At 39.9% G+C, this 28,000-nt stretch overlaps 1 pseudogene; it reads left to right on the top strand.

Moving 5' to 3' along the window:
- The first annotated feature begins 23 nt into the window (after positions 1-23).
- On the top strand, positions 24-25,528 carry LOC126249304 (uncharacterized; annotated as a pseudogene).
- Positions 25,529-28,000: the final 2,472 nt, after the last annotated feature.

Raw genomic sequence — 28,000 nt, 5'->3', positions numbered from 1 at the left:
TGCGTAGAACACACTGAATCGTCATGACAGCTTTGTTAATGTTAAAGTACTACATGGTAAGCAATGCGTAACGTATTTATAACAAAGAAACACTCCACCTACTCAGCTTTGAGTCAGTTTTATTTTAAGGCAATGTACTACAACTTTGGTTCTGTCTATTTACGCAATTAGATGAATGTGCAAGCCAATCGACCAAAAATTGCGAAACATTTGAGCTATTAATAATGTGTGTGAGCGTAGCTCAAAAACCATATAATCTACTGTCAGTGTGGGTTTCAGCGCTATTGCGTAGTAGTTCTGTCAGCTGTAAACCTCAGCATTCACGTTTTATTAACGCACAATTTATGATAAATAGCAAGATAAACAATATGTACGTAGGCTATAAAGTACCGGAAGCTCTGTTCTGTGCAAATATAATGAAACCAAATCCAAAGCGGAACTATAGCTGACAACTGTATTTTAAATGCCTTGTTTGGGAAAATGTTTATTCGCGGAAAATACAGTGAGAAGGACTGAAGCCCCTGCTGTAGGCACACCTAGTCACGATTACAATATAGTCATACGTGTATGAGCCGGAAGAAGTGAAATTTGATACACTTGCACAATCCCACACAATTTTAGTTTCTTATGCTGTACAGTATAACCGCGTAATGGAGGACGGGTAAATTTTATGTTTACACTTACTTCTTCTGCTCCTCGGCTCATCCATTTCTGAAACCACTTATACAATCGATACCGCCCTTCGCGGAATAATCGTACAGCAGTTTTATTCCCATCCATGACTCAATCTAGCAACACAACAAAACTGAGACTGAGTGCGCTGGGGCCACTAGCCAGCACCATGTTGCATGTATTTCAACACACGCTTTCGATAAATCGATTATCACTAAAATAGCTGAATTACCTCTGTGAAACGCGATTACTAATATATTTGTGCACAGTGAGATCGGGTAAGTGCTATAAAACGTGGAATTCGTGGAAGTGCGATGTTTAGAAGAGTATTATGCGAGTATTAAGTTATTAGCTTTCAGAATGTGGAACTGTGACTCCGTGGAGTTTTTCACTGGTGTCGGAGACGCTTTAAAGACCTTCAATTATTGTTTGTTTAGCGAAAACTTCTGAAAATTGATTGTTACGGTATCAACATTACCAAACACAATCGATAGACTCTGTTTGAGCTGCATTCGGATCACAAGTATCGCCACCTATTCCATCTAGTGCAGAGAAATGAAGTTCGTAAGAAGACATCGCTTATTTAAGGAAGTACCGGACTCTCTCGAAAATCTACCCAGCTCTCTGCGAATATTAATGTGAAGATGGACTAAGTCGGCAAAAGTTAAAAAAGGACTGTCTGGCTTGACCAAAAATACCTATTACTAGGACTTGCAATTGTGAAGGCCACTGGGATGCGAGCCACGACCTCTTTTACTTAATTACAGATTTGAGATACACCAAATCCTTCACTTGGTCACAAAGGCAGTAGTCCCCTAAGTTAAATTTAGCCATCCTGAGTTACAATCTTCCAGTAACTACAGCTTGTAGATAAATATGAAAGTATTTTCGTCCCATACTTCAAAATAATTTTGGAGTCTTTTATTATTCCTCGAAGTTGGTAACAGTAGCTCTTTCGGAGTTCGTAAATTTCATTAAAACGCATTAGCCGTCGTTACAGTTTCGTCCAACCACAGCATGGTAATTTTTTGCTGTGGTCTGAACTAGTTCTTGTTTCGTTTTCCGACTAAACAAACTCTTGCTTCTGGACACAGCAAGACCAAAGTTTATCATGCGACTATGTACAGCCAAGCTCCATATTTAAGTAATGCAGAAGGGAAAGTTATTGCGAATAGATACAATGGATTTGCTATTACCTTGACTGAATTCATTGAGAATGAGAAGTTTGTAAAGAACAACAGTGGCTACAGAGATTATGGCACATGACTCAAAACGTTTGAGTAAGTCGATGGTGTGTAAATTACGGAAAGGAGACTGTTTGCCGAGGCAAGTAGACGAACGCTTTGCCACAAACTTGCTATCGACGACGAGGTCATTAGAAACGGAGCACACGCTTGGATTGGGGAAGGAAATCGGCTATGTGTTTTTCAAAGGAGCTACGCGGAATATGCCTCATGCTATTTTGGTTGGTTGATTTGGGGGGAGGGGATCAAACAGCGAGGTCATCAGTCCCATCGGATTAGGGAAGGATGCGGAAGGAAGTCGGCCGTCTCCTGTCAAAGGAACCATCCTAGCATTTGCCCGAAGCGATTTAGGGAAATCACGGAAAACGTAAATCGGTTTGGCCGGACGCGGGTTTGAGCCGTTGTCCTCCCGAATGTGAATCCTGTGTGCTAACTACTGCGCGACCTCATTCGGTGCGATTTAGGGAAACAACAGAAAACCTAACTCTGGATAGATTGACACAGATGTCATCGCCGGTCCTTGAGACTACCGCACCGCTTCACTCGTCAGAGGAATAAAGTATCTACCCCAAAAAAGTATTGAATTTACGATGCACATAGTTTTACTAACAGACAGCAATTACTGCGATAATAAGAAGAATATAGGGAGGTATTAACTCAGAAAATCTTCACAGCAGTCATCACACAAAACTATACGTCAGCGTTAGCAAATAAACCTTAAGACAAACCATTCCATCTACAGAATTCGGATTTTTATAAGGTGCCAGATCTAACAAGTGATCGTTTGTGAATGGAAAATATAATTGTGAATATGGCGTACTACATTAAATTTTAACGAAAAAACGTTGCATAGTAAATTATGCAGTCTGTGGTTTATTTGAATTAAACAGTGCTTCACGTACTGCGTATAAATGCTTTCAATGTGGCGGTTTGTGAGAAATGTTATCGAACAAGAGTGCCGATCAGTATTTAATGTCTCTGGACGTCAAGTGCTCCACCTATAAGATTTCGGAACATACGCTGTTACTATCTCCGTTTATTTCCTTCTTTCTCAGGCGTAAACCTACCGTTGCTGCCGTCCGCCCCGACAGCTGAATGGTCAGCGTGACGGACTGCCGTCCTAAGGGGACCGGGTTCAGTTTCCGGTTGGGTCGGGGATTTTTCTCCGCTCAGGGACTGGGTGTTCTGTTATCATCATCTGATCGCCATCCGACGCGCAGGTCGCCCAATGTGGCGTCGAATGTAATAAGACCTGCACCAAGGCGGCCGGACCTGCCCCGCAAGGGGGCTCCCAGCCAATGACGCCAAACGCTCATTTCCATTATCGTTGCCGCTACTCTGCGACTTAATTTCATGTTGTCAGGTAATACGCGGAACAGGCAAATGTATGATATTAATTTGACTTTTCCTACCATTATTGCTTCGTAAACACGAAGGATGGAACGGAAACCACATTGCACAGTGTTCCAGACTCCACCTTAAAGTGTGTAAGCGAGCACCCTTCTCGGGAAATTTGGGAGCAATTTATTAATGATTTTGAATCATAAAATTTTCTTTCATTCCCTCTCGGTATTATCATCTGTTTGTAGAACCGTTCCCAGTACGTACATACGGGGACCAGCCTATGTCTTAGGGCTGAGTAATATGTATTCGTTAGAGACGGCTAAAGAGATAACCTTTTACAAACTTCGCTTACAGAGGGCAATTGGAAGTTTGCGATGATGGTTACTTGAGGTTCTTGGAGAGGCTGGCACAGCGTCGGTTCTCTGCTGTCAACCTCCGATCTCCAACATTCAACCTTCTTTTACACTCATAACAGTCAGGACTTTGTTCCACTACAACTTAGCCATGATGGCTTCCGCAACCAGTTGATGGCATATTCGCCTTCCCTAGGCATACCTCTTGTATCCCGAGTACTGAAATGTACCAGGCTTTTAACCTATTTAATTCTCTTGTTATCATTTGAAGCTACCCTGACTGGATGCCCCCACTCCATCGTCTTTCCTTGCTGTTCTACAAAACTAGCGCCATATGTGGGTTCGTCCGTCTTACGATCCATAAACGTATATATTTTCGTGACCGAATACTGCTGTACGAGGTGTGTCAGAAAAGTAACGAGACTGACAACACTGAAAGAGATCTGGCAATGCTGTGGTGTTCTACTTGTGTAGACCAGTGTGTTCATCTCTGCCGGGTGCTCAGACCGAGTTTCAGCACCAAACAGCCATCTTGTAAGTCTTGCGAACACCACTGGTGAAGTTGTGTTTTGTGTATGTGTGTGTGTGTGTGTGTGTGTGCTACGAAAATGCAACAGCAGAATTTAGAGCAACGTTTATGCCATCAAGTTCTGTGTTAAACCTGGGGAATCCACGAATGAGACGTTTGAAAAGTTGAAGGCGGACTATGGGGAACATTCCTGATCAAGAGCACAAGTTTTTCGATGGCACAAATCGTATTTGCAAGGCCGCCGAGAACACATTGAAGATGAACGCCGCTCAGGTAGACCTTCAACTTCAAAAACGGACAGAAACGTCGAGCGTGTGCCTTCTCTTATGAGATGAGACCGAAGTTTAACAATGATGATGGGTGACCTTTTAAATTTAAAAATTTGCTCCGTTCATCAAATTTTGACAGAAATTTTATACAAGCGACAGGTTTGTGACAAAATGGTGCCGAAAAACCTCACAACTGAGTGGAATGTCAATCGAAAAAATGTGTGTTTATCTTCTTGAGAGGATTACCAATTACCACAAATGGTTCAGTTGTGTGATCACATGGGTTTTTGAGTACAATCCTGATAGAAAGAGGCAAAGTGAGGAGTGTCACACTGAGACATCTCCTCGAGCGAAAAAAGCTCGAATGAGCAAGCGAAAGATCAAAACAATGTTGATTTCTTTTTGACTGCAGAGATATCATGCGTAAAGAATTTGTTCCTCCAGGGCAAATTATCAACCATGTGCTTTACACAGATGTCCTTAAAAGGCTCAGGAAAATGAATCTAGTGAAACCGGACATTGCAGACAAGCGAATGCTGCATCGTGACAACACCCCATATCACACAGCCACTTTTATTAAGCTTATCGTATGTATGTTAAATTTCTACTAGAAATTGAAAGATTATATACATAATATGATAGTCCACTACATACCTGAATTTAGTGCGCTAACAATAATGTTCAGTTTGCTTCATTCTCGCTGCCGGGTTTCGCGATGGCGCACTGGCCTATTTGGCGGCTAAGAGCAACACGATAACGGTCAACATGCTAGATGCTACCGTCACACGTGCGTGCACTCGCTTTACTAGTGTTGATTTCACACTGAGTGTCACACTTTCACCTGAGTGTGACATATCGAAGAACTGCCGTGGCGTTTAGATTAGATTAGATTAGATTAGATTAATACTAGTTCCATGGATCATGAATACGATATTTCGTAATGATGTGGAACGAGTCGAATTTTCCAATACATGACATAATTAGGTTAATTTAACAACATACTTAAGTTAATATAACAACTTTATTTTTTTGTGTTTTTTGTTTTTCTTTATTTTTTATTTTTATTTTTTTAATATTTTTTTCTTTTTTTTCTTAATTTATATCTAAAAATTCCTCTATGGAGTAGAAGGAGTTGTCATTCAGAAATTCTTTTAATTTCTTCTTAAATACTTGTTGGTTATCTGTCAGACTTTTGATACTATTTGGTAAGTGACCAAAGACTTTAGTGCCAGTATAATTCACCCCTTTCTGTGCCAAAGTTAGATTTAATCTTGAATAGTGAAGATCATCCTTTCTCCTAGTATTGTAGTTATGCACACTGCTATTACTTTTGAATTGGGTTTGGTTGTTAATAACAAATTTCATAAGAGAGTATATATACTGAGAAGCTACTGTGAATATCCCTAGATCCTTAAATAAATGTCTGCAGGATGATCTTGGGTGGACTCCAGCTATTATTCTGATTACACGCTTTTGTGCAATAAATACTTTATTCCTCAGTGATGAATTACCCCAAAATATGATGCCATATGAAAGCAATGAGTGAAAATAGGCGTAGTAAGCTAATTTACTAAGATGTTTATCACCAAAATTTGCAATGACCCTTATTGCATAAGTAGCTGAACTCAAACGTTTCAGCAGATCATCAATGTGTTTCTTCCAATTTAATCTCTCATCAATGGACACACCTAAAAATTTGGAATATTCTACCTTAGCTATATGCTTCTGATTAAGGTCTATATTTATTAATGGCGTCATACCATTCACTGTACGGAACTGTATGTACTGTGTCTTATCAAAATTCAGTGAGAGTCCGTTAACAAGGAACCACTTAGTAATTTTCTGAAAGACAGTATTGACAATTTCATCAGTTAATTCTTGTTTGTCAGGTGTGATTACTATACTTGTATCATCAGCAAAGAGAACTAACTTTGCCTCTTCATGAATATAGAATGGCAAGTCATTAATATATAATAAGAACAACAAAGGACCCAAGACTGACCCTTGTGGAACCCCATTCTTGATAGTTCCCCAGTTTGAGGAATGTGCTGATCTTTGCATGTTACGACAACTACTTATTTCAACTTTCTGCACTCTTCCAGTTAGGTACGAATTAAACCATTTGTGCACTGTCCCACTCATGCCACAATACTTGAGCTTGTCTAGCAGAATTTCATGATTTACACAATCAAAAGCCTTTGAAAGATCACAAAAAATCCCAATGGGTGGTGTTCGGTTATTCAGATCATTCAAAATTTTACTGGTGAAAGCATATATGGCATTTTCTGTTGAAAAACCTTTCTGAAAACCAAACTGACATTTTGTTAGTACTTCATTTTTACAGATATGTGAAGCTACTCTTGAATACATTACTTTCTCAAAAATTTTGGATAAAGCTGTTAGAAGGGAGATTGGACGGTAATTGTTGACATCAGATCTATCCCCCTTTTTATGCAAAGGTATAACAATAGCATATTTCAGTCTATCAGGGAAAATGCCCTGTTCCAGAGAGCTATTACACAGGTGGCTGAGAATCTTACTTATCTGTTGAGAACAAGCTTTTAGTATTTTGCTGGAAATGCCATCAATTCCATGTGAGTTTTTGCTTTTAAGCAAGTTTATTATTTTCCTAATTTCAAAGGGAGAAGTGGGTGAGATTTCAATTGTATCAAATTGCATAGGTATGGCCTCTTCCATTAACAGCCTAGCATCTTCTAATGAACACCTGGATCCTACTATATCCACAACATTTAGAAAATGATTATTAAAAATATTTTCAACTTCTGACTTTTTGTTCGTAAAGTTTTCATTCAATTTGATGGTAATACTGTCTTCCTCTGCTCTTGGTTGACCTGTTTCTCTTTTAATAATATTCCAAATTGTTTTAATTTTATTATCAGAGTTGCTGATTTCAGACATGATACACATACTCCTGGATTTTTTAATAACTTTTCTTAATATAACACAGTAGTTTTTATAATTTTTGATAGTTTCTGGGTCACTACTCTTTCTTGCTGTCAGATACATTTCCCTTTTGCGGTTACAAGATATTTTTATACCCTTAGTAAGCCATGGTTTCTTACAAGGTTTCTTACGAGTATATTTAACTATTTTCTTGGGGAAGCAGTTTTCAAATGCATTTACAAAAATGTCATGAAATAAATTATATTTTAAATTGGCATCAGGTTCACGGTACACCTCATCCCAGTCTAACTGCTGTAGGCTTTCCCTGAAATTTGCAATTGTTAAATCGTTGACTGAACGTACCACTTTGGAGGACTGTTTAGTATTGCTGAATGGAGCTATGTCATATATTGTAACTAGCTGTGCACCATGATCAGAAAGACCATTCTCAACAGGCTGAGCATTTATCTGGTTAAACTTATCTTGGTCTATAAAGAAGTTATCTATCAGTGAGCTGCTATCCTTTACCACCTGAGTAGGAAAATCAATAACGGGTGTCAAATTGAAAGAACCGAGTAATACTTCAAGGTCATTTTTCCTATTACCCTCTTTCGGAGAATCTACATTGAAGTCCCTACAAATAAGAATTTGCTTCCCCCTGTCTAAATTTCCTGATGGGGACCTACATACAGTGACAATTATAAATGTTCCTTTAGTTAATTTAAGCTCACAGGCACATGCTTCTATATGTTTCTCTACACAAAACTTTTTTTGTTTCTATACTTTTTGCACAATGATAACTTTTGACATATATGGCAACTCCTCCTTTCTCCATATTTTCTCTCATTACATGTGCAGAGAGCTTATATCCACTTACATTTACCTTATCCATATCAGTAACAATGTGATGCTCAGACAGGCATAGTATATCTATTTCATTCTCAGCTTCTAAATCTTCTAAACAAACCAGAAGCTCATCTACTTTATTCTTTAAACTCCCAATATTTTGATGAAATATACTTACATTATTTTTAATTATACCTTTATGAGAACCTTTCCTTATTCTAACATTTGCAGTACTCTCCTGTCTGAGTTTCTCATTGTGCTTAGGCCTAGTTCCTATACCAGTGGTCACACGGTGTTCAGAGAGGCAGATTATGTCAACTGGGTTGGGTGACTTTAATTCATCAATGCAATTACCTAGGACTGAGCTACAACTTGGTGGAAATAAAATTTCTGGTGATTGGTGAAAATTTATAATTGATAGCTGTGATTGGTGATCCAATGTGCTAGAATTGTGCTGTTTAATTTCTTTCCTAAACTGAAGATTTGTTTCAATCCTGACCTCTCGTAGAACTTGACATCTTTCTGTCTTACCTATCCTAAAAAAGGTGCTGCTCCAACACCTGTAACCACTGGTATTTTACCATTCATGGCAGTGCCTCCCCCCCTTAAATTTCCTGCTATTACCCCAGCCAGTTTCCCCTTCCCTTTCCTGTTGAGATGTAGGCCGTGCCTGGTATAGTCCCACCTACTGAGATAATCAACAGGAACCACACCAATATGAGCCCCCGCACCCGACCCAAGCAGCCGTTCCAACTCCAAATTAACTCTCCCAACAGAAGAGTCCAAATGAGGCCGGTCATGACGTCTCAGGACAGATACAAATTCAACATTGGTGTGTCTCGATGCCGACGCAATCTTTACCAGGTCACACTCTATACTGTACCCAGGATCTCTGTCAATGCTGTTCCCTGGCCCTCCCACAATAACCACGGTGTCTTCCCTGGTAAATCCTTTACAGAGTGAACCTAAATCCTCTGTCACCTGATCCAGACTAGCACTTGGTTTGAAAAAATTTGTGACCTGGTATTCTGGTCCTAATTCCTCCTGCAGAAGTTGGCCTACACCTCTGGCATGAGAACTGCCTAACAACAAAACTTTCTTCCTTTTCGATAACTTTCCTACATTCTTTTTCAATTTCCTATTGAAAGTTTGTTGTGTCCTGTCTACACCTACCTCTGCTTGAGGCTCATCAGTTTCTAACTGAAGCAACAGGTCAAACTTATTTTTGACATTCACCACAAAACTGTCAGACTTAGTTCTAGGCCTGTTCCTTCTGCTACCTGTTGCCACTTCCCACCTCTCTTTGCCCTTCTCCCTCCTTAACCTGTCCAGATCTTCCCTAGCCTGATCTAGCTCAGCCTGAAGGGCAGCAATTTTCCCCTCCTGTTCCACTATCTTCCTATCTCTGCTGCAAATCCTACATAACCACTGATGAGCCTGATCCACTTTCCCAACACCCACGCCACTGCAGTCCCCCCAGTGAAAAAAACTACTACATCCATCACACCAAACCCCGGAACTAACAATTCTACGGCAAGTCAGGCACTTCTCACTCATGGCAAAAATAATACTTTAGCTAGAATAAATCAATTAAATTACCGAAAATCAAAAAAGACGTTACAAGAATTAAGCCTATTCACAAATGTATATAAGCAAGTTTCTGATTTAAAATTCCGCTGTTTTTCTGAGATCTGTATTAAAACAATGAAGGTATACGCTATTTATTATATATTTCACTCGATGGAATGAAAAAAAGGACAATTAAACGAGATACTTTAACTTTGATTCTCCAAAAACGTTACGAGAATTAGGCCTATAAACAAATGTATATAGGCAAGTTTCTGATATAAAGTTACGCTGTTTTTCTGAAATCTGTATTAAAACAATGAAGTTATACGCTATTTGCGGTAGTTTACTTATTTGTTACCGAGAAACTAGTTAAATTACCGTGAAACAAGAAACAAACACGTTTACAAAATTTAAGCCTAAGCGCGACTTCGCGAAGTTACGATCTTTTTGTGTTTTCTGAAAAAATACGCAAAGAAAAGTGAAACCTTTAATGGCAAGACTAAACGATACACTAATGCACGTATTTAATTTGTTGTCGGCGTTAAACTAAATTATATTACTGTCTAAATCACTTATCTTTCTGGAAACGGTTTCTGGCGTCACTTACTCGGCGGCCATCTTGGAACCAATTCTGTGTGCAGTGGGTGTGCGCTTGATGTTAAAAATCCGACGCTGTGGCAGAAGATCTCCATTTCTGCTGCCCGGGCGTTATTATTACCCTTCGTACTCGCATTTTCAGCGGAGAGGACCCCGACCAACAGCATCCGTCGATGAGGTGAGTACGTGCTCGAACAACTATAGTTCACTTGTTAAAGTGTCAAGCATTGTGAGCCACGATACTCAGACATTATTTCCTTGGACACGCATGTTATTGTCACCACACTCGACCACCCACTTGTTGAAAGACACACATAGCCGTCCAAAACATTGTATAAACTGCTTGTCTTTAAAGTTCATTTTTTCATATAGAGTTTGCTTTCAAATGGTTCAAATGGCTCTGAGCACTATGGGACTTAACTGCTGAGGTCCTCAGTCCCCTAGAACTTAGAACTACTTAAACCTAACTAACCTAAGGACAACACACACATCCATGCCCGAGGCAGGACTCGAACCTGCGACCGTAGCGATCGCGCGGCTCCATACTGTAGCGCCTAGAGTTTGGTTTCCAATGAAAATTCATACAAGTATTGAGTTACAACAATATACATGATGGCTTATACCTGATACCTGATATCCATCGCTCATATTACGAAAATAAATTTCTTAAATTTTAAAATCTCATAAAATTTTCCTTAACTTTGTTCTGTTACTACAGTTTGTTTGTTAGTTTCAACTTCTCTTCGTTCACATCACATTTAAAAATTAATTACATATCACATTACTGTGACAGAATACAAGCATATGATACACTTATGCTTCATTTTATAGATAGGCTTTTGTCACTTATGGGAGCTCATTTCGTACTTAGGTAGAGGAGGGATATAAACATTTGAAATGGTACCAAAACATAGCGCATTGCTGTCCTAACTACGCTTGGCGCCGCCTCCTTGTTTGGGGGGGAAGAAAGGAAATACTCATCTACTGGTTCAAAGATTTATGAGGAAATGTTACTCGTGTAAAGATGGACTAGTTACCAAGGAACTTTTGCTTCATTGAAAAGTTTACCGACTAATCACCCATGTAGTATCATGTTGTTTCTTCATATGTTAGTGCTGTTTACTTCAGTTCACGTGTAGCTTAGTGTGAAATCTGATGTTTTAACGATCGCAGACTGATCTTTTCCAAATCACCGGAAATTTCATTATTCAAGCTTCCATGTGACACGATAAAAATTAACTGGTTTTTGTAAAATCTCATGCTTAAATGTTTATGTGTATTCTGCAGCGAATAGGTACTGATAATTGCCACGGAGACACACTGCAACGATGCAATTTCATTTTTCATTTGCCTTATGACCTTTGTATAAATATCCTTATAACTAAATTGTTTACTCGAGATGCGGCCCGTTTCTTCACTTGGTAGCTGCTACTCTCGACTCAATTCTCTTCTGCGCCGTCAAAATGCACTGGTCGCTGAAAGAAAAAACTTAAAACTAATTTCATTACGTAGCTCGGTGGTCCTCCCCCCATGAACCATGGACCTTGCCACTGGTGGGGAGGCTTGCGTGCCTCTGCGATACAGATAGCCGTACCGTAGGTGCAACCACAACGGAGGGGTATCTCTTGAGAGGACAGACAAACGTGTGGTTCCTGAAGAGGGGCAGCAGACTTTTCAGTAGTTGCAAGGGCAACAGTCTAGAGGATTGACTGATCTGGCCTTGTAACAATAACCAAAACGGCCTTGCTGTGGTGGTACTGCGAACGGCTGAAAGCAAGGGAAAACTACTGCCGTAATTTTTCCCGAGGGCATGCAGCTTTACTGTATGATTAAATGATGATTGCGTCCTCTTGGGTAAAATATTCCGGAGGTAAAATAGTCCCCCATTCGGATCTCCGGGCGGGGACTACTCAAGAGGATGTCGTTATCAGGAGAAAGAAAACTGGCGTTCTACGGATCGGAGCGTGGAATGTCAGATCACATAATCGGGCAGGTAGGTTAGAAAATTTAAAAAGGGAAATGGATAGGTTACAGTTAGATATAGTGGGAATTAGTGAAGTTCGGTGGCAGGAGGAACAAGACTTCTGGTCAGGTGACTACAGGGTTATAAACACAAAATCAAATAGGGGTAATGCAGGAGTAGGTTTAATAATGAATAGGAAAATAGGAATGCGGGTAAGCTACTACAAACAGCATAGTGAACGCATTATTGTGACCAAGATAGATACGAAGCCCACACCTACTACAGTAGTACAAGTTTATATTTCGAAGGAGAGGCAGCATTGGTCGTATATTTTTGTTTATTATCGCAAAATCGATAATGCTGTAATATATAACTTAAATTAGTAAGCACTGGTGTCAATAAGCTTACGGCGATCACATAGAGAGTCGCCAATCAACAAGTTTATATGCCAACTAGCTCTGCAGATGACGAAGAAATTGAAGAAATGTATGATGAAATAAAAGAAATTATTCAGATAGTGAAGGGTGACGAAACTTTAATAGTCATGGGTGACTGGAATTCGGTAGTGGGAAAAGGGAGAGAAGGAAACGTAGTAGGCGAATATGGATTGGGGCTAAGAAATGAAAGAGGAAGCCGCCTGGTAGAATTTTGCACAGAGCACAACTTAATCATAGCTAACACTTGGTTTAAGAATCATGAAAGAAGGTTGTGTACATGGAAGAATCCTGGAGATACTAAAAGGTATCAGATGGATTATACAATGGAAAGACAGAGATTTAGGAACCAGGTTTTAAATTGTAAGACATTTCCAGGGGCAGATGTGGACTCTGACCACAATCTATTGGTTATGACCTGTAAATTAAAACTGAAGAAACTGCAAAAAGGTGGGAACTTAAGGAGATGGGAGCTGGATAAACTGAAAGAACCAGAGGTTGTACATTGTTTCAGGGGGAGCATAAGGGAAAAATTGACAGAAATGGGGGAAAGAAATACAGTAGAAGAAGAATGGGTAGCTTTGAGGGATGAAGTAGTGAAGGCAGCAGAGGATCAAGTAGGTAAAAAGACGAGGGCTAGTAGAAATCCTTGGATAACAGAAGAAATATTGAATTTAATTGATGAAAGGAGAAAATATAAAAATGCAGTAAATGAAGCAGGCAAAAAGGAATACAAACGTCTCAAAAAAGAGATCGACAGTAAGTGCAAAATGGCTAAGCAGGGATGGCTAGAGGACAAATGTAAAGATGTAGAGGCTTATCTCACTAGGGGTAAGGTAGATACTGCCTACAGGAAAATTAAAGAGACCTTTGGACATAAGAGAACCACTTGTATGAACATCAAGAGCTCAGATGGAAACCCAGTTCTAAGCAGAGAAGGGAAAGCAGAAAGGTGGAAGGAGTATATAGAGGGTCTATACAACGGCGATGTACTTGAGGACAATATTATGGAAATGGAAGAGGATGTAGATGAAAATGAAATGGGAGATACGATACTAGGGAAAGCAGAAAGGTGGAAGGAGTATATAGAGGGTCTATACAACGGCGATGTACTTGAGGACAATATTATGGAAATGGAAGAGGATGTAGATGAAAATGAAATGGGAGATACGATACTGCATGAAGAGTTTGACAGAGCACTGAAAGACCTGAGTCGAAACAAGGCCCCCGGAGTAGACAACATTCCATTGGAACTACTGACGGCCTTGGGAGAGCCAGTCCTGACAAAACTCTACCATTTAGTGAGCAAGATGTATGAAACAGGCGAAATACCCTCAGACTTCAAGAAGAATATAATAATTCCAATCCCAAAGAAAGCAGGTGTTGATAGATGTGAAAATTATCGAGCAATCAGTTTAATAAGCCACAGCTGCAAAATACTAACACGAATTCTTTACAGACGAATGGAAAAACTGGTAGAAGCCGACCTCGGGGAAGATCAGTTTGTATTCCGTAGAAATACTGGAACACGTGAGGCAATACTGACCTTACGACTTATCTTAGAAGAATGATTAAGGAAAGGCAAACCTACATTTCTAGCATTTGTAGACTTAGAGAAAGCTTTTGACAATGTTGACTGGAATAATCTCTTTCAAATTCTAAAGGTGGTAGGGGTAAAATACAGGGAGCGAAAGGCTATTGACAATTTGTACAGAAACCAGATGGCAGTTATAAGAGTTGAGGGACATGAAAGGGAAGCAGTTGTTGGGAAGGGAGTAAGACAGGGTTGTAGCCTCTCCCCGATATTATTCAATCTGTATATTGAGCAAGCAGTAAAGGAAACGAATGAAAAATTCGGAGTAGGTATTAAAATCCATGGAGAAGAAATAAAAACTTTGAGGTTCGACGATGACTTTGTAATTCTGTCAGAGACAGCAAAGGACTTGGAAGAGCAGTTGAATGGAATAGATAGCGTTTTGAAAGGAGGATATAAGATGAACATCAACAAAAGCAAAACGAGGATAATGGAATGTAGTCGAATCAAGTCGGGTGATGCTGAGGGTATTAGATTAGGAGGTGGTGGTGGTGGTTAGTGTTTAACGTCCCGTCGACAACGAGGTCATTAGAGACGGAGCGCAAGCTCGGGTTAGGGAAGGATTGTGAAGGAAATCGGCCGTGCCCTTTCAAAGGAACCATCCCGGCATTTGCCTGAAACGATTTAGGGAAATCACGGAAAACCTAATTCAGGATGGCCGGAGACGGGATTGAACCGTCGTCCTCCCGAATGCGAGTCCAGTGTGCTAACCACTGCGCTACCTCGCTCGGTTTAGATTAGGAAATGAGACACTTACAGTAGTACAGGAGTTTTGCTATTTGGGGAGCAAAATAACTGATGATGGTCGATGTAGAGATGATATAAAATGTAGACTGGCAATGGCAAGGAAAGCGTTTCTGAAGAAGAGAAATTTGTTAACATCGAGTATAGATTTAAGTGTCAGAAAGTCATTTCTGAAAGTATTTGTATGGAGTGTAGCCATGTATGGAAGTGAAACATGGACGATAAATAGTTTGGACAAGAAGAGAATAGAAGCTTTCGAAATGTGGTGCTACAGAAGAATGCTGAAGATTAGATGGGTAGATCACATAACTATTGAGGAAGTGTTGAATAGGATTGGGGAGAAGAGAAGTTTGTGGCACAGCTTGACCAGAAGAAGTGATCGGTTGGTAGGACATGTTCTGAGGCATCAAGAGATCACAAATTTAGAATTGGAGAGCAGCGTGGAGGGTAAAAATCGTAGAGGGAGACCAAGAGATGAATACACTAAGCAGATTCAGAAGGATGTAGGTTGCAGTAGGTACTGGGAGATGAAGAAGCTTGCACTGGATATAGTAGCATGGAGAGCTGCATCAAACCAGTCTCAGGACTGAAGACCACAACAACAACAACAGCTCGGTGGTCACTGACACATTTGGTCACTGCATACATCCGCAGATATTTCCATACTTCGTTTAACTTCATAGACAGCGTTATTCCGTTACCCATTATGATCATTTACTCAGCAAAGAAAATAATTTGACATCTCTCACGGTATTTCGTTGTTAGTCCTTAGCTTACACGTGTCGTATAGTTCTTTATAATGCTTCCTTTTGGTTGTAAATATGTTCTATATGGCTTAGTATTTAATTAAATCTCAGTGTACATATATCAATAGGTTCCTTTGTTCTTAGGCAGTAGATGTATTTGCGTAGTATTTCCGTTTACTTTTTATTTAGGTTAGGTACATATTGCATTCCTATTTTGGTTGCGCATTCTGCCAGTCTGTCGCGCATGTGCACAGTCAATGCCTCCTCTCCTGCTACTGACGTCAGCGCGTATTGTTGAGCGCGCGACAGCTGAGCCATAGGCTAATTTTGTTTATACAGGGTGTTTCAAAAATGACCGGTATATTTGAAACGGCAATAAAAACTAAACGAGCAGCGATAGAAATACACCGTTTGTTGCAATATGCTTGGGACAACAGTACATTTTCAGGCGGACAAACTTTCGAAATTACAGTAGTTACAATTTTCAACAACAGATGGCGCTGGCGCTGCAAGTGATGTGAAAGATATAGAAGACAACGCAGTCTGTGGGTGCGCCATTCTGTACGTCGTCTTTCTGCTGTAAGCGTGTGCTGTTCACAACGTGCAAGTGTGCTGTAGACAGCATGGTTTATTCCTTAGAACAGAGGATTTTTCTGGTGTTGGAATTCCACCGCCTGGAACACAGTGTTGTTGCAACAAGACGAAGTTTTCAACGGAGGTTTAATGTAACCAAAGGACCGAAAAGCGATACAATAAAGGATCTGTTTGAAAAATTTCAACGGACTGGGAACGTGACGGATGAACGTGCTGGAAAGGTAGGGCGACCGCGTACGGCAACCACAGAGGGCAACGCGCAGCTAGTGCAGCAGGTGATCCAACAGCGGCCTCGGGTTTCCGTTCGCCGTGTTGCAGCTGCGGTCCAAATGACGCCAACGTCCACGTATCGTCTCATGCGCCAGAGTTTACACCCCTATCCATACAAAATTGAAACGCGGCAACCCCTCAACGCCGCTACCATTGCTGCACGGGAGACATTCGCTAACGATATAGTGCACAGGATTGATGACGGCGATATGCATGTGGGCAGCATTTGGTTTACTGACGAAGCTTATTTTTACCTGGACGGCTTCGTCAATAAACAGAACTGGCGCATATGGGGAACCGAAAAGCCCCATGTTGCAGTCCCATCGTCCCTACATCCTCAAAAAGTACTGGTCTGGGCCGCCATGTCTTCCAAAGGAATCATTAGCCCATTTTTCAGATCCGAAACGATTACTGCATCACGCTATCTGGACATTCTTCGTGAATTTGTGGCGGTACAAACTGCCTTAGACGACACTGCGAATACCTCGTGGTTTATGCAAGATGGTGCCCGGCCACATCGCACGGCCGACGTCTTTAATTTCCTGAATGAATATTTCGATGATCGTGTGATTGCTTTGGGCTATCCGAAACATACAGGAGGCGGCGTGGATTGGCCTCCCTATTCGCCAGACATGAACCCCTGTGACTTCTTTCTGTGGGGACACTTGAAAGACCAGGTGTACCGCCAGAATCCAGAAACAATTGAACAGCTGAAGCAGTACATCTCATCTGCATGTGAAGCCATTCCGCCAGACACGTTGTCAAAGGTTTCGGGTAATTTCATTCAGAGACTACGCCATATTATTGCTACGCATGGTGGATATGTGGAAAATATCGTACTATAGAGTTTCCCAGACCGCAGCGCCATCTGTTGTTGAAAATTGTAACTACTGTAATTTCGAAAGTGTGTCTGCCTGAAAATGTACTTTTGTCCCATGCATATTGCAACAAACGGTGTATTTCTATCGCTGCTCGTTTAGTTTTTATTGCCGTTTCAAATATACCGGTCATTTTTGAAACACCCTGTACTTTCGCTTCGCATGACACGGTATATTACTTCTCATTACTATTAATTTTTGTGCCTACGTGCACAAATAAAAAGAATTACTTATGCATATACACATTACTTTATCTTAAAATACACTCCAGAAGAAGAATTACACTTAGAATTATGTACACTATGTGCAATTATCTTGTGATAAAAAAAACATGTTACCACGTTTCGTCATTCTATGAAGGCTTTTATAAATTTGTGAGGATGGAGACCCCGTGTCTCTCGCTGTTTTCTCATAAACTAACCAGTACGTCCCAGGGTATGGCATTTTGGAAATTACATATGGTCCTGAATAGAATAATTGCCACTTATTCAGTTTGCCAATTTTTGTAGATTTAGGATGTGTCCGTAAGAGGACTCGTTGCCCTTCAAAAATTGTGTAACGCGTTTCAGTGTCTCATTATAAATTTTCTTTCTATACCCGGCCCTGTTTTCTAGTGTAACCATGGCTTGTTTGATTTTGTCTTGTAGTGTAATTTCTGTAGTGGGTACCTTTGGTATGGGCGACTCCCAGTCATTCGTTTGTTTTGTCCAGAACATCAATTCATTACGTGTGAAACCTGTTGAAGATTGTGGAAGGTTATTGACAACTTGCATGAAGGGAGTTATATACTATACGCATCAGGTGTGTTTGTGAGGGGTGAGCGTCCTAATAAACCGGTTAAATTCTTTCAAGACTCGTTCTACTGGGCTTGCTTCTGGGTGAAAATGGCTTACTAATATGTGCTTTATGCCCTGTGAGATCATAAATTGTTTCCATTTTTGCCCAACGAAGTATGAGGCATTATCAGTTAGTAGTTCCTTTGGTTTACGTACTCTTCTCAAATAGTCTCCCTCAATCCTTCTTCTGATATTTGTGGCTGTTGCACTTTTGATGCCATACAGTTTGATTTGTTTTGAGAAAATTTCGTATAGTGCTACTACGTATCTTACTCCTCCTTTATTTCCTGGATATGGACCAGCTATGTCCATGGGTACTATACATCTAGAGGGCTTTTTTGTGAGAATAGGGTGTAACTCAGTATATTTTGACACATTGGACTGTTTTGTCTTTTGACATAATGCACACTTCCTTAATACCTGTCTTCTCAAATTTGGAAAATAACAAGGTGTTGCAATTTTTGCAGTACATTTGCCTACTCAATAATGTCCCCATACTTCATGTGTGTGTCTTATAAATTCGTCTGTATAATCTTCAGTAATACACACACACCATTGATAAGATTTTTCATGTTTCCTATGTTCCTTGTACTCCTGATACCATTCACTTACCTTTCCATCTTCATCCTGTTTAAGGTTTTGCATGACTTTCCTCCATCTGCGAGCTTGATGTTGCATAATTTTCATTTGCTTACAAAACTTATGGTAATCAGACTGTTGTGTTGTACCTTGCATTAATAACGTTTTGATTTCTGCATCTTGCTCTGTTAATTCACCAAATTCCTCTAAACCTTGTAGTAACGTAGACAAGGCATCTGCAATAACATTTTGACTTTCTTTAATATAAATGATTTCGAAACTGAATTCTTATAAATACAGTCACCACCTAGCTAATCTACAGTGCAATAGTTTACACGTTAAAAGAAATGACAGTGACTGATGGTGACAGTGAACTTTGGTATTATTTCCCCACAAAAAATATTCAAACTTCTTAAATCCCCATATTACCGCTAAACTTTCCAGTTCTGACACAGAGTGAGATCTTTCTGCTTCTGATAACCCGCGACTAGCAAAACTGATGACCTTGGGTACTTCCTTACCTTCATCCTCTCGAATCTGGAACAAACATGCTCTCAGTCCTTGAGATGAGGCTTCTGTGCATAGACAAAAATCCTTGGACATGTCGGGGTGGCTAAGAATCTTTGCATTGGCTAATGCCTGCTTAACGTTATTAAAGTCCTCTTGACACTTATCATCCCATAACCAAAGCCTATTTTTCTTAACGAGTTGAGCAATGCATTACTGTTCATTAGTTGCTGTGGTAAGAATTTACGAAAAAAGGATGCTAGTCCTAAAAAAGATTTTAGTTGTTTTTTATTCCTTGGGGCTGGACAATTGGATATGGCATCAAGTTGTTTTGGATCAAGTAATATACCTTGTTCTGACTCGACATGTCCTCAAAATTTGACTTGCTCCTTTCCAAAACTAGACTTTTTAAATTGGCTTTTACTTCGTAATCTGCAAATCGTTGAAGCACCTGCTCAATGAGCATGATATGTTCTAACAAAGTGGGTGTGGCTATTAGCATGTCGTCTACATAAACAGTGACTATGCTAAGCAATTACGGTCCCAAAACCTTGTCCAATGCAGATATAAACAGTCCTGCGCTAATGTTCAGTCCAAAAGCTAGAACACGGAATTCGTAACTTCTGCCACTACAAATAAATGCTGTATATTTTCGACTTTTTTCTTGGAGCTTTATTTTCCAGTAGGACATCTTAAGATCGAGTATACTGAAATATTTTGTACTGTAAAACTTTAGAAGCTGTTCGTCCAAGTTATCTAGTCTTACGTGTACCGGTACAATAATCTTATTGATACCTCTAGCATCGCGAACTAATGTTAAAGAACCATCTGGTTTGCTTACTGGTAATATTCGACTACAATAGGGTGAAAATGAAGATTGTATAGTTCCCCATTTAATCATATGATTGATTTCTTCTCTTCCTGCCTCTCGTTTTGCCCATGGAATAGGATATGACATTACACAAAATGTCTCATGTAGATAGACTTCAAATTTATATTCATAATCTTTGATTACTCCTGGCTCCTTACTGAAAACATTGTCATACTTAAATAACAAGATAGAAAGTTCTTGTCATTGCATCTCATTTAGTACCTGTGATTCACTTAGTTTCTGCTCTACCATTTCGTAACTAAACTTAGTGTTTGCTTCTTGTTCAGTATCAGATTTGTTTGTGAAATATACTTTTGGCTCTGGTTTGTTTTTGTTATTTCATCAAGTGTTTTGACTGAATCCATAGAAAAAATCTGATCCTTTACATAAAAGTGGCATTTACCATTACCTATGCCAATCTGTGTTTTGTATATCCTAAACGTGTGCATGCCAATAAGACAATTAACTATACGTTCGTCAATTATAAGAAAATTGCACTTCACTGTAAAATGCTCAATTTGTAATGGAATAAGTGCCTGATGCTTAATCAATTTAGTCTTATTGCCTGTAGCAGTTTGCACCTTGCAGTTTTGTACTGGAAATGTTGGGAATTTGTCTCTCTTCTTCAGTTCACAAAAAAATGCACACAAGACTGACCATTTTTCTATTATGGATGACGAAACAAGTGATTCTTCGATTCTAGTATCTGGCTTATACGAGATCCCTAACACTGAATCACAAACCCTGTTTAGTATTTTAAAAGACGTTTTTGCCCGTCTTGATTTGTCAATGGATAACTTAAGAGGACAGTGCTATGATGGTGCCTCGAAAAAATGGCTCTGAGCACTATGGGACTCAACTGCTGTGGTCATCAGTCCCCTAGAACTTAGAACTACTTAAACCTAACTAACCTAAGGACATCACACACATCCATGCCCGAGGCAGGATTCGAACCTGCGACCGTAGCAGTCGCACGGTTCCGGACTGCGCGCCTAGAACCGCGAGACCACCGCGGCCGGCGGTGCCTCGAATATGAGAGGTAAGTTCAAAGGACTAAAAAAGTTACTTTTGGATATACAACCAAAAGCACGTTATGTGCACTGCACTGCTCACAGTTTAAACTTTGCTGTTGTAGACAGACTCCGCCATCTTACGTCTATGAGGGATATTATGGCTTTACCCAAGGACTTAATAAATACCGCAAGGGAATCCAACAAAAGGACGGGACTTTTCCGAAGCATACGCTGCGAGAGCACCAACGACCAAGCTGGTCTACGATCTCTTTGCCCGACCCGTTGGACTATGTGAGCTTCTAGTATCTTGAGAATATCGAAAAACTTTGAAGAACTTCTAGAGTTTTTTTGAAAGATTTTCTGCAGAGGACAAAACATAGGCAGGTTACAAATGTGCAGGCTACCTTGAGTCAATGTTACAATTCAAGACTTAATTCTTTTTACGTCTTTATTGCCATGCAATGAACCCAGTAGAGGATGTCGATGAAGAAATTCAATACCCTCATCTAAGTATTGCTGATCTGGAAAAAAATATATGAGGGCTTGCTTTGTATATTGAATGGAAGGTGTGGTAGTTTTGAACACTTTTGGGAATTGTGTTTAAAAGGAAAACCTTCACAGGTTGATGATATTTCGCGCCGGCCGAAGTGGCCGCGCGGTTCTGGCGCTGCAGTCTGGAACCGCGAGACCGCTACGGTCGCAGGTTCGAATCCTGCCTCGGGCATGGATGTGTGTGATGTCCTTAGGTTAGTTAGGTTTAACTAGTTCTAAGTTCTAGGGGACTAATGACCTAAGCAGTTGAGTCCCATAGTGCTCAGAGCCATTTGATATTTCGCTTCCTCGGAATTGAAGTATACCAAAGAAGTATGAAAACAACGAAGCCAGCGTACCACATTCTTTCAAAACCCAAAAAGAATGCTACAAAGCTATTTACATTTAAGTTTGTGAAACGGTGCAATCTTTTCATTACTGACCGGTTTGCTTCAACTGGACTCACACAGGTCATTGCAGTTGAACAAGAGTGCTTGCTTTTAGTAAACGGAGGTGAAACAAATTTGGAAAAATTAACTGAGTTTTTCAAAAATGACCTAGACATTGAGAGATTGCGCTTACACTTGAATATGTTAGCAGATATCGCTTATAAAAAACAACTGGTCTTAAAAAACATGCGTGATGTGAGAAAGTACATTGCACAAGAGCCTGCAGTTGGAGAAATGTTATGTGAAGTAGTGAAGTGCATTAAGCTTCTCCAAGTAGTTCCAGTCACGTCAGCAACAGAAGAACGGTCATTTACAGACGGTCGACATTTGCACCTTTCTAAAGACACTCTCGCCCTAATAATGGCATTTAGAGCAATATTAAAAATCTTCATAAAATATAGAATTAAATACATACATAATGTTAAATTTTCAGTTTCGAAATATTTGTACTAGTTAAAGTACCGTATTACAATATTACTATAGTACTGTATTAGTTATTTTCAAACACTTAAATATTTTTAGGGTGTAAGACCCAATTAAAACACGCTATTTACATACTTTTTGACTGAAAGTATTAGGCATACTGTATTAAATGATTAACTTCAAGATATTGTTTTTATTTAATGAAGCATAAGTCTTATTCAAAGTAAGCTTAAATTAGCTATTTCACTTATTAATCTAAGTGCTATTACTGTGCGACAGCAATATTTTATGTTTTATTTTTTTAATGATAGTTTAGGTTTTATTTAAATATAATTTCACTCTTTCCAGAGCTATATATTCACTGCTATGTAATAGTCTATAAGCATGATTATTTCTGTAAATTAAGTTAGCTTTTTACGAAAATACAGAGCGTGTTTATGTTTTTTTTTCTTTTTTCAAAGCCAAAAAATGTGTCAGGCTTGTCGAGTTTCCCGGAGTGTCGAGTTATCGAGGGTCCAGTTTTCGGGGCTCTAATGCTGATCATATGACTCTAAAATGCTTAAAAACTTTAAAACTCACTATTTTTCACCTATAATTTAGAAAATTTCCCGGGACAAGACCCCCAGTATGGGCTACCCCAGTATTTTTTATAAGTCGGCGCCCCTGGGTGGACCCACCACAATTCAAATGCAGTACTCTAACAGGTATTCAGAGGTGGAGAGTCTTCGACCTCTGGCACCATCTGGGTGCACCCTGCATACCAGGCATTCTATGCATTGCAATTGCAAGACTGATTATGGCCCTCTCTATCCATGGAAAAAATACGTAAAGCACATTAAAACATCATTTGCTATCTCTGTGATCGAGTTGTTCTTGCAGGTTTTACTACGCCACTTAATTGGTCTACCCAGTCATTCCCCATCTGTATAATCTTGTCTTTATCCCTGATGAATAACAATTAATTGCATTTATATCAGCACTGCAACCACCTTCAGCTAAACCTATCCTTTTAGTGGTACAGGTTACTAAGCCTTAATACGTTCACTATTTCGCTGTTGAACGCATAGGCAGTGGCAGCTCACATATAGACACTGTGGAACTGTAGTGCTCCTCTAACTCCACTTGATATTATCCATAACATTTTATGTTACAATATAAATCCCTAAGCTTAATGACAGTAACCATCGGCCAGTTCTTGAGGGGGGAGGGGGGGGCGGCGAGGGGAGGGGGAGGGAGGATAAAAATCTTTGTATGGAACTGTTCGCTTCACTATTCCAGCGGCATGCTGTTTGGCTGTTGTCTGCAGTGCACACGTAGGGAGCTACACACGAGGCTAAAGGGAGGGGGTGCACTGTTGCCTCTGCAGTGCGCACCAGATCTAGTTGGTGGTAAGTAATATTCCATGTGTGTTGTGGTTAGCCGTGTATCATTTTCTTGAATGATATAAAGTGCGACACTGGACTATTATCCTACTTCCAGAAGATCTATTTCATTTATTTTTTTTTGGTTCTGTTATTTTAGAGAAAAGTTCTTACATCACCGAAAAATAAGTTCTGTGACTGTACTTAAGTTTTCACAGATGCAGATGACATATCAAAATATACTTTAGAATAACAGGACATAATCCTTCAAGGAAATGGACGAAAAGTGATGGTGCAAATATTATAAAAGGCATACAAGTGGAGTTAAAGCAAAAATCCAACAGTTTATAGTAATGAATGTTTCGTTCACTGTTACACACATCAACATAATTTAATAATGTGAAATGCAGCAAATGTTACACGAAACGCAAGAATATTTTTCTGTAATATTCTGGCTGTTCCAACATTCGTTTTAAGAACACGACACGTGTTCATTCTCAAGAAGTAGATGGACCACAGAATTCCCTAGCAATCCTCTACAGGATGGCACTTCAACATATGGATCACAAACTGGGTTCATGAAAATTTGCAACGTTTAAAAAACTGCCGTGCTGGAATTCAATCAATATCAATTGCAGATCAAACCATTGCAGAAGCCAGAGGAATTTTAAAATACCTGAGTGATCATAATTTCAAGTTTTGGTTAGAGCTTTTTCATAAGATTGGGCCTAATTTTGAAATAATCTATAACCAAATGCAATATCGAGAAATTAGTGTGTTTAAAGTTAATGAATATAATGAAAATATTCAAAACTGCTATTTTAGAATTAAGAAACTCAAAGTAGGGTGAGAATCCTTCAAAAACACTCATGGCAGAAGCTAAGGAAATGTGTGGGTGTATAAGTGTCGATATAACGGACAGATATTTTTCCACGAAACACTTATTATGCGCTAAATTCAACAAGAAATCCTTCGCTACTTTTAAGAATGAACATCCTACATGACTGACAGTACTTACCACTCAATTACATCCCACGGTTAAGAAAGGAAAGCTTGGAACTGAACTAAAATTATATTATTGGTCTGATATTCGTGAAAATTGCAAATTAACTGAGCTGCTGAAATTTATGTTGGAAAAAAAATGTAGACAATGTTCTAAGTGAAATTACGAAACATAAAAAATCTCTTGACGGATCTCATAACTACATCAGAGGCAGATCGCTGCTTTTCAACATTGGAATGCATAAAAACTTTTCGGAAAAGAGCTATGAATTTGGAAAGACTAATTGCGCTTGCAATGCTTTCAATGGAGAAGAATTTCCCCAGAGCTTATTCAGAGATCAAAAAGAAAATTGTGGATTTTCTTGCACTAATTAAAACGAGAAGAAAGGATTCCCTTTCTAAATGAACACATCAAGCTTGAACCTTAAAAATTCAGGTTAAAATAAGTAAAAAACTTTTAACCTCGTTCTCTTAGGATTTTATCAGTACTCTGAATAAATTTTCTTTTCATACGTGTTTGTTTCCTTGGACACAATTTTGAAACAAAACTAAAAACATTTCTTGACCAGCTACGAGCTGCCTTTCACAAGGGAAGTTTTTCACATCATATTATACGCTTTCCCAGCGTTCTGAGAGCCCAGAAACCTATATGCAGTGCGCTACGTCAAACTGACTGCTGACAGACGCATGCGTAGAACGCACGTGAAGCAGGCGAGAGGGCGGTGCTCCTAGCGATAAGCCGCCTTTAAGCGATGGCTGACTTGAACATAGGCAGAAGCAGAGACTGCCGGCCTAGCCAAGCCGGCACATGTAGACGCCAAGATTGCCACCAGACACACGAGTCCGGCCTCTCTGCTGCACACGAACCATTTACTTGCAGCGCTCGTGGCATCGTAGAAACATGCATTCGCTTCTGAAGTTTTATAACAATTGCTTCATTGTTTCCCAGATTTCATGGGATCGATTAACATAAAAATAGTAAGATTAGCTGACTCATGTCACGGGGAAGCTGAGAGGCTAAATGAAGTGTTTTAAATTTTAGTTTTTATTTCAGTAAACAGTCTACAGCTGGGCTACGTACAAGTGATTCAAGATAACATGATTATTTACCAAAAATCATGTAACTTCTTTTAAACTTCTGCCTACTTTGGAAACTGTATGTTATTTACATACCGCATGTACACTGACGGAAAAAAATCGCACCAAGATGTCGTGCGACACGAACGGATTGGTAGACGTGTTTCTATATGTGAAAGATGTTCTCCATTCAGATTTCTTGCCAGTCGCATAAGAATTGCGCTAGTAGCGCCACTATCTGGATGCAAATCAGGTTTGCTTTAAATACACACTGTAACGGACGTGAGCGTTAGTTACCTTTGAGGTTGGTTGGTTGGTTCAGGGGGAGGAGACCAGACAGCGAGGACATCGGTCTCGGGAAGGAAGTCAGCCGTGCCCTTTCAGCGGAACCATCCCGGCATTTGCCTGAAGCGATTTAGGGAAATCACAGAAAGCCTAAATCAGGATGGGCGGACGCGGGATTGAACTGTCGTCCTCCCGAATGCGAGTCCAGTGTGCTAACTACTGCGCCACCTCTCTCGGTGTTACCTTTGAGATGGGACGTGGTGTGTAGATATTAGTCAAAACGCCTTTAAGGCGACAAAGACGCCATTATCAACAACTCACTGAGTTTAAACGACGTCATGTGATAAAGTTACGAGAAACTGGATGTTGCTTCTGAGATATTGCAGAAGGACTTGGCAGGAATGTAGTCACTATACATGACTTCGGCAGCAGTGTTCACGAGAATGTACGGTCTCAAAAAGACCATGCTCTGGACGGCTACGTGGCACTACCGAGAGGGAAGAACATCGTGTTCGGCGTATGACTCTGGCGCATCGTACTGCATCTGCAAAAGCAATTTGAGCAGCAATTGGCACCACTGTGACATAACGAACCCTGTAGCGTGCATTCCACTGACCCCAGGCTACCGCCATTTGCGACTTCGTTAGTGTCAAGAGAGAGTTCATTGGAGGGGAGGGTCTAGGTCTGATGTGTTTTCTGATGAAAGCCGATTCTGCCTAGGTGTCCATAATGGCCGTGTGTTGGTTAGGAAGAGGACAGTTGAGGACCTGCACTCTGCGTGCAAGACGCCGTAGACCTTCACCTGCTGTTATGGTCTGACGTGCGATTTTCAATCGAGCACACATGAGACGTCAACGGATGATAACTCCAGCATCATCCACACACATGATTAACCGGCCATGTACTGACCGACAAAGTGCAACAGGCATGGAACTGCATCACACAAACTGACATCTGGCACTTGTACAACACAATTCATGCACGTTTGCATCCTTACATTCAACATTCTTGCTGTTACACCCGTTATTAACGTAGCAACACTTCACAATTGCAACAGCGTATCTCGCGCTTACATTAATCTGCGATCTTGCAATATTAATCACTTAAACATGTTACCTAGACAAATATATCCCCGAAATTTCATTACTCTACAGCAATTATATTTTAATCTGCCATCTTGCAATATTAATCACTTAGACATGTTACCTAGACAAATATATTCCCGAAATTTCATTCCTATACATTAATTATTTTTTGATGTTGTGATTTTTTCGGTCAATGTATTTCTTTATCTAGTTACCCAACCATAGTTCTTTGACAGAAAATATTGTTGTTGTAGTTAAACCCAATATTGTGGGACTTCCCCGTCAATGAGATAGAGTCAGAAATATTTATAATATTAACGATAGAACAGATCTTTTCACTGTTTTGGTGCTCTTTACTACTGCTTTTCTGGGACTTGTGCGTCTTTGTCATAAAATCCGCCTACGCCTGACAGCAATGTTTTCCTTCCTTA

Source organism: Schistocerca nitens, chromosome 3, assembly GCF_023898315.1.
Source record: "Schistocerca nitens isolate TAMUIC-IGC-003100 chromosome 3, iqSchNite1.1, whole genome shotgun sequence".
In the NCBI taxonomy this organism is placed as follows: domain Eukaryota; kingdom Metazoa; phylum Arthropoda; class Insecta; order Orthoptera; family Acrididae; genus Schistocerca; species Schistocerca nitens.
Note: the sequence above shows the minus strand (reverse complement) of the source record. Positions and strands in the feature narration are given on the sequence as shown.